The sequence below is a fragment of the Musa acuminata genome, chromosome BXJ2-9, assembly GCF_036884655.1.
Source record: "Musa acuminata AAA Group cultivar baxijiao chromosome BXJ2-9, Cavendish_Baxijiao_AAA, whole genome shotgun sequence".
In the NCBI taxonomy this organism is placed as follows: Eukaryota; Viridiplantae; Streptophyta; class Magnoliopsida; order Zingiberales; family Musaceae; genus Musa; species Musa acuminata.
Genome location: NC_088346.1, coordinates 25,920,370 through 25,927,899, shown reverse-complemented (window position 1 = coordinate 25,927,899; position 7,530 = coordinate 25,920,370).

The following is a 7,530-nucleotide window of genomic DNA, read 5'->3' as shown; positions in this document are numbered from 1 at the left end:
GGGCGTTGCCCCACCGGCAGAACCGCCCGCGGGGGCGCCCACCTGCAACGGTAGCGCCGCCAGCGGGCGTGTCGCCTGTAGGCGAGGGCAACACCCTCGCCCCGCCGCACAGGCCGCCGCTAGTAGGGTGGCGGTGGCGGCAGCAGTAAGAGGGAATTAGGGTTTTGGACAAAAAGATAGTTTTGCCCTTGTGAATTTGAGAAATTCCAGTTTCTGTCTTTTGTCCAAATTATGAAAATACCGTTAGGAATTAAGAAATTCCCTACATGTCCCTGACTTCAGAAAATATTAATTAATTAAAAAGTTTAATTGATTATTATTTTTATTATTATCTAGTAGTCTTATATGATGATGATTATTTATACATGTGATGTATGATGTGTGGACGGATGATCATGGACCGTGTGATGTGTGTACTTGTGATTATTATTATTGAGGTCTGCGAGCCTCCATTATATTTCTCGTTTATTGTCGGGTCTGCGTGCCTATGATTAAGTTGTAATCACATGAGGAGGCGCAGCGGGAGCGTGGATGCGATAGCGGGACCCACGAGACGGACGATCGTGATGCATGAAGATGCATCAAGATGTCGACGGAACCGACGAGGACGAGATGGACGATCACAGGGCATGGAGATGCACCGTTGCACACATAGATCTTGATGTGAGTGATTAGGCCTATTGGCTCGGGCTTAATCACATTAGGTTGTGGTCCATGATCATCTGGTGTGATTGCTTTTACATATACTAGATATGTATATATATTTGCATGCGATGTAGATATATATTAAATATGTATATGTGTGACATGTCATAATAGGAGACCAAATCATAGAAATATCTCTCTCAATAATATTAAGTCGGTAAACGTAAGGCAATTAGATTGACCCACGTGGCCTTCCATCGTTATGAGTAGGAACCGATTCCCGGTGTAGGTTAAGTTGGTCGAGTCCCTCGAGACTCACCTATATCACGATTCGCTATCTTGCTTACGACATAGATATGTCACCGGTGACTTGAGGGCATGGTATGCTTGGTCGAGTCCCTTGAGGGTATATCATCAAATTAGACTCATCTTGTAACGAAGGTGTTGACTTAACCGAGCATCATGGTTGGTCGAGTCCCTCGAGGCCATGGTGATTCGGAGGCCGAATAGGACAGGAATCACAAGGAGTTGTGATCGGTAAGAGTTGCCTACCTTTTAGGTTTAGTGAAAATAAAGATGCAGCAGTGATTGGTCGAGTCCCTCGAGGTTACACTAAGATGCTGATTGGATCCTGATCCCCACTAGAAGTCTGCCGGAGACTTCCATTTCACGTGCTGAGGGTGTCGCGTGACTCGTTAGTAAAACAGTGGGAGCATATTAAGATAGAAGTCTATATCTTGATAGTTTATTTCTTGTAAAATCTGCATGTTATTCATTATTGCTGCATCTTTATTTTCAGAAAATGTCGCTTTCAAATCCCTTACGTGGCATACTTGATGTCAACCGCCTCACTGGTCCAAATTATATGGATTGGCTCCGTAACTTGAGAATTGTTCTCACAGCGGAGAAAATCATGTACGTCCATGATATAGTGATGCCTACGCCCGAAGAAGGGGCAAGCGAGGATGAGATCGCTCGCTACGTGAAGTACATTGATGACTCTACTCTTGCTCAGTGCTATATGTTGGGCTCTATGACTCCTGAGTTACAGAGACAACATGAAAGATGGATGCCAGATCCATTCTCCTACATGTCCGTAAATTGTTTGAGGAACAGGGAAGGACTTAGCGATATGAGATATCCAAGAGCCTCTTCCGCGCTAGGATGATTGAGGGGACACTGGTTCAGAACCATGTCCTAAAGATGATTGAGTGGATAGAGAAACTCATAGGTCTAGGAATGGTCCTAGAGGATAACTTGTGTGTGGACATTGTGCTTCAATCCCTACCAGATTCCTTTTCACAGTTCATAATGAATTTTAATATGAACAAGCTCGAGGTGACTCTCCCAGAGCTCCTCAATATGTTGAGGGAGGCAGAGAGTACTATTTAGAAAGAGAAGCCAATTCTCTACACTGGTGAGACTAGAAAGAAAAGGAAAGTAGAAAGGTCCCTTAAGAAGGGAAAGGGCAAGGGCAAACCAGGTAAAGCAAAGGTTGCTAAGAAAGACCCAGTAAAGGACAAAGGCCAGTGCTTCCACTGTGGTAAAGATGGGCACTGGAAGAGGAACTGCAAAGAGTACCTTGCAGAAAGGGCGAAATAGAAGCTTGGAGAAGCTTCAGGTGCATTCATGATCAATCTCCAATTATCAGATTTTTGTGATAGTGCATTGGTATTGGATACCAGTATTGCTTATCACATCTACAATTTATTATAAATTCTAGCAAAGCCGAGGGGAGATTGACGACAGCAATATTGCATAAAGGTTTGTTTATGCAAAACACTACTCCACATATCATGAATGTAAGTGTCTAAGAGGAAACGAGATAAGGTGAACAGTGCATACCTATGGCATGGTAGGCTAGGTCATATCCATGAGGGAATGATTCAAAAGTTGCTAAATGATGAATATATAGATCCATTCGACTATGTGTCATATGCAACTTGCGAGCCTTGCCTTCGTGAAAAACTGACCAACTCTCCATTTAGTGGAACTGGAGAGAGAGCCATTGAGTTGTTGGAACTCATACATACTGATGTATGTGGACCCATGTCAACTCATGCCATTGGAGATTACTCCTACTTCATTACATTTACTGATGATTTCTCAATGTATTGATATGTGTACTTAATGAAGTACAAGTCCGAGGCCTTTGAGAAATTTAGAGAGTATAAGAATGAGGTAGAGAACCAGACTCGAAAGAGTATCAAAACTCTTCGATCAGATCGAGGAGGTGAGTACTTAAGTACAGAGTTTACTCAGTTCCTCAAGGACCATGAGATATTATCCCAATAGGCACCTCCTTATACACCTCAGCTCAATGGTGTCTCTGGAAGGAGGAATCGTACGCTATTGGACATGGTACGGTCCATGATGAGTTTCGCTGACCTACCTATCTTATTCAAGGGATATGCCCTAGAGACCATAACTTACCTTCTAACCAGAGTTCCAACTAAGTCGGTAGTGTCTACACCATATGAGATATGGAAAGGGAAGAAGCTTGATCTTAAGGTTGTTAAGATTTGGGGCAGCCCTGCCCACGTTAAAAGACACAACCCCGATAAGTTAGAATCAAGGACAAAGCGATGCAAATTTGTGGGATACCCCAAGGAAACTTGTGGGTATTATTTCTATCATCTCGAGGACCAAAAGGTCTTTATAGCTAAGAGAGCAGTGTTCCTTGAGAAGGAACACATTCTTGGCGGAGACAGTGGGAGAATAATAGAGTTAAGCGAGGTTGGAGAACCAAGCTCGCACCACTCTACAACCCGAGTCTGTTCAGGTACCTAACACACAAGTTTCAACTTTACGTAGGTCTGATAAAGTATCTCATCCTCCTGAGAGATATGTGGGACATATTAGAGGAGAGGATATTGAGGATATTGATCCTCGAACCTACGAAGAGGCTATTATAAGTATAGACTCCGGGAAGTGACAAGAAGCCATGAATTCTGAGATGGATTCTATATACTCCGATAAGGTTTGGAACCTAGTTGATGCGCCCGAAGGTATTGTACCCATCGGTTGCAAGTGGATCTTTAAGAAAAAGATCGGAGTAGATGGAAAGGTAGAGACCTATAAAGCAAGGCTAGTGGCTAAGGGGTGTCGTCAAAGGCAAGGTGTTGACTACGACGAAACCTTCTCACCCGTAGCAATGCTAACATCCATCAGAATTCTATTGGTTATTGTAGCACACTATGATTATGAGATCTAGCAGATGGATGTGAAAACCGCATTCCTCAATGGGAACCTCAAGGAGGAGGTGTATATGATGCAACCTGAGGGATTCGTGTCCAAGAACTGCCCAGATAAGGTGTGTAGGTTGCTTAGATCTATTTATGGACTAAAGCAAGCTTCCTGAAGTTGGAACATAAGATTTGATGAGGCAATCAGATCTTATGACTTCGTTAAGAATGAAGATAAGCCTTGCGTGTACAGGAAGGTAAGTGAGAGCACTATCACCTTTTTGGTATTATATGTGGATGACATCCTCACCATTGGGAACGACGTAGGAATTCTATCTACAGTAAAGGCTTGGTTATCTAGACACTTCTCCATGAAGGACATAGGGGAAGCATCCTATACCTTGAGGATTAGAATCTATAGAGATAGATCCAAGAGGATGCTTGGCTTGTCCTAGTCCAAGTACATAGAAACCATTGTCAAAAGGTTTGGCATGGAAAATTCTAAGAGAGGTCTTATACCGATGAGACATGGGATATCGCTTTCTACGAGTATGTCCCCAAAGACTCCAAAAGAAAGGGCGAACATGAATATGATACCTTATGCCTCAGCAATAGGGTCTATCATGTATATCATGCTATGTACTAGGCCTGATATAGCACATGCTTTAAGTGTCACGAGCAGGTATCAGGCGGATCCAGGCTTGGAGTACTAGAAAGCAGTAAAGTGTATCCTTAAGTACTTGAGAAGGACCAAGGATCTTTTACTAGTATATGGAGGTAGTAGCCTTAAAGTTGAAGGCTACTCTAACTCAAGTTTTCAGTCTGATGTCGATGATAGCAAGTCGAATTCAGGGTATGTGTACACCTTGAATGGAGGAGCAGTATGTTGGAAGAGTTCCAAGCAAGATACTACTGCTGACTCGACCACAGAGGCGGAGTATATTGCTGCATCAGATGCAGCAAAGGAGGGAGTTTGGGTGAAGAAGTTCATCATAGATTTGGGAGTCGTGCCGGGTAGCGAGGAGCCGATCTCCTTATATTGCGACAATAACAGGGCGATTACTCAAATAAGGGAACCCAGGTCTTATCAGAAGTGTTCTGAGGAAATTCCAACTTATCAGAGAGATCGTAACCCGAGGATATGTAGTAGTGGAAAGAGTTCCATCCGAAGATAACATTGCAGATCCATTGAGAAAGCCATTGTCTCATTTTGTCTTTGAGCGTCACAGGGGTCTGATAGGGATCAAACACATAGGTGATTGGCTTTAGGTCAACTGGGAGATTGCTAGTCATAGGTGCCCAGCAAGCCAATCACGTGAGTAATGGCACGTGTGACTTGATACAAAATCTTTTTTTCTTATTATATTTTGGCGTATATCACTTTATAACTATTGCATAAATGCATATATATATTGTGATGTCCTTGGATTTGTGCAATGGGAATCGGATCATGATGAGATCACGATAATGAGATCGATTCACCTTTAAACACATATCCTAAATAATCCCAGTCATAGGTTACTCGAGAGTGACATCGTGATAACCGGACAGACTGGTGTGCTGTATACCTGTCCATATGATGGATACAGCTGGTCTCATAGCTGCTCGTGTAGGGAAACTAGGGATACAGTACAGATGCTCATTGGAGAATGAGTTCACTAATTGATCCGCTTACGGAATGCTGGATGGTTGATAATGCCTTATTGTCAAACAGCGATTCCGTAGTCCTAGTGGTGTATTTGGTCCTTAGACTTAAGACACCAAGGATGTCATGTATGAGTGCTCCACTCTTTGATACCAGACTTATAGGTTTGGCTGTCCCTGATATAGTACAGCTGGTCATTGGGAGTGGTAGTCATCTTTACGAGGGCTATTGAGTGTCGATAGAGGATCATCCACTCTCGGCATCATGAGAGGAATATCCCATGTGTTCTTGCTCAGACAAATCCCTAGCTAGGGTCATTCGGGTTGAGAGAGAAAGAGTTCTCCGGGAGAATCCGATTAGAGCGAGACTTGAGTAGAAACCGTATGGGTCTGACAGCACCATGCTCGATATACGGTCTCTGGGATATTAGATGGATGAGGGACTATAGGTACATGGTAACTGAGGACAGACAGGTCCAATGGATTGGATTCCCTTGTATCGTCTAGGGACTACGGCGTAGTGGCCTAGTACGTCCGTAGTCGATGAGTCGAGTGAATTATTACAGAGATAATGATTCACTGAGTTAGAAGGAGTTTTGACAAGTATGACTCACGGCCAGCTCGATATTGGGCCTAGAGGGTCACACACATATGGTAGGCATTGCGATGAGTAGAGGTTAGGATATGAGATATCTGACGGAGCCCTTGTCTTATTGGATGCAGATCCAATACCCACTAGGGAAGGACCCATTAGGGTTTGACAGGGGACCTCTATAAATAGGAGAGATTCAGAGCCTCATATGCTAGAGCGTTTGCTTGCCTTTCCTATTCTCCTCTCCCTCTCCACCTCAGAGCAGGCCTGGAGTTTTGAGGAGCGTCGTTGCAACCCTGCTGTGTGGATCACCGCTAGAGAGGAGGACGCTTGACCTCCTTCACCCTCTCCTAATGATCTGTAAGAAAACAGAGATATATGATCTCCCTAGGTAACATAATCTACTCTATACGCAGTTTTGAGTTTCCCAGATTTTGCGCACCAATCTTCGCACGACGACGAACATCTTTTTGGGAATCGGGGATTTTGTTTTCTTGTTCTTCCGCTGCGCATGTGATGTCGCCCCCAAGATTTCCCAACAGCTGCCCTATTTATGTTTTTTACTGCCTCCAAAACGTAGCCACCACACTCCCCCTAATGTTAATTAGGGTTATGTTAAGAGGGGGTGAGCTATGGGCTGCCCAAGCCCACTATGGGCTGAATTTGTGGGTTGCCAGCCCAACACCTTTATCACCAACAAAAAGAAGAAGTGCAACTAGTATATTTTTGATATATAATTTCAAATCATTGCATAATTTCATCATTGCACATATAATTATGCAAGCTAGTAATTTTCTTTCTTCTCTTTCGAGAAGTGTAATTTTTTGCTTCCTTTGCAAAATGTAAGCTCGCAAAATTTCATATCATTTTACAACATGCAAGCTAGCAACAATTTTGAGTTTTGCAAGTTTGTAAATCATTTTAGATATGAAACTTAGCATATTTGATTTTCTTTATGATGTTCAAACTAGCAAGTTTTTGAATGTGAGATAGTAAATAGTAAGTTTAGAACATGCAAGCTAGCAAGTTTTTCACATATGAAAGTTGATAAAATTTTTGCATCTTTTGAGATGTGCAAGATAGCACTCTTGCTTCTCTTAAGATTGCAAGCTAGCAAGTTTTTGGTGATGTTCAAGATAGCAAGTTCATTCTTCTCTTTAGAGAAGTTCAAGATAGCAAGTTCATTCTTCTCTTTAGAGAAGTTCAAGCTAGTAATTTTGCTTCTACTTGGGATGTGCAAGCTAGTAATTCTTGCTTCTCTTTTGAGTTGGGCAAGCTAGCAAGTTTTAGATATGCAAGCTAGTAAGATAGCAAGTTTTAAATCAAGCAAGCTAACAAATTTTACACTATGCAAGCTAGCAAATTTTACATCATTTTAGAACATGCAAGCTAGTTCTTTCTCCCCCTTTGTCATAGGCAAAAAGGAGAATCATTCAACAATGTAAATGTTTGAAAGCATATCAT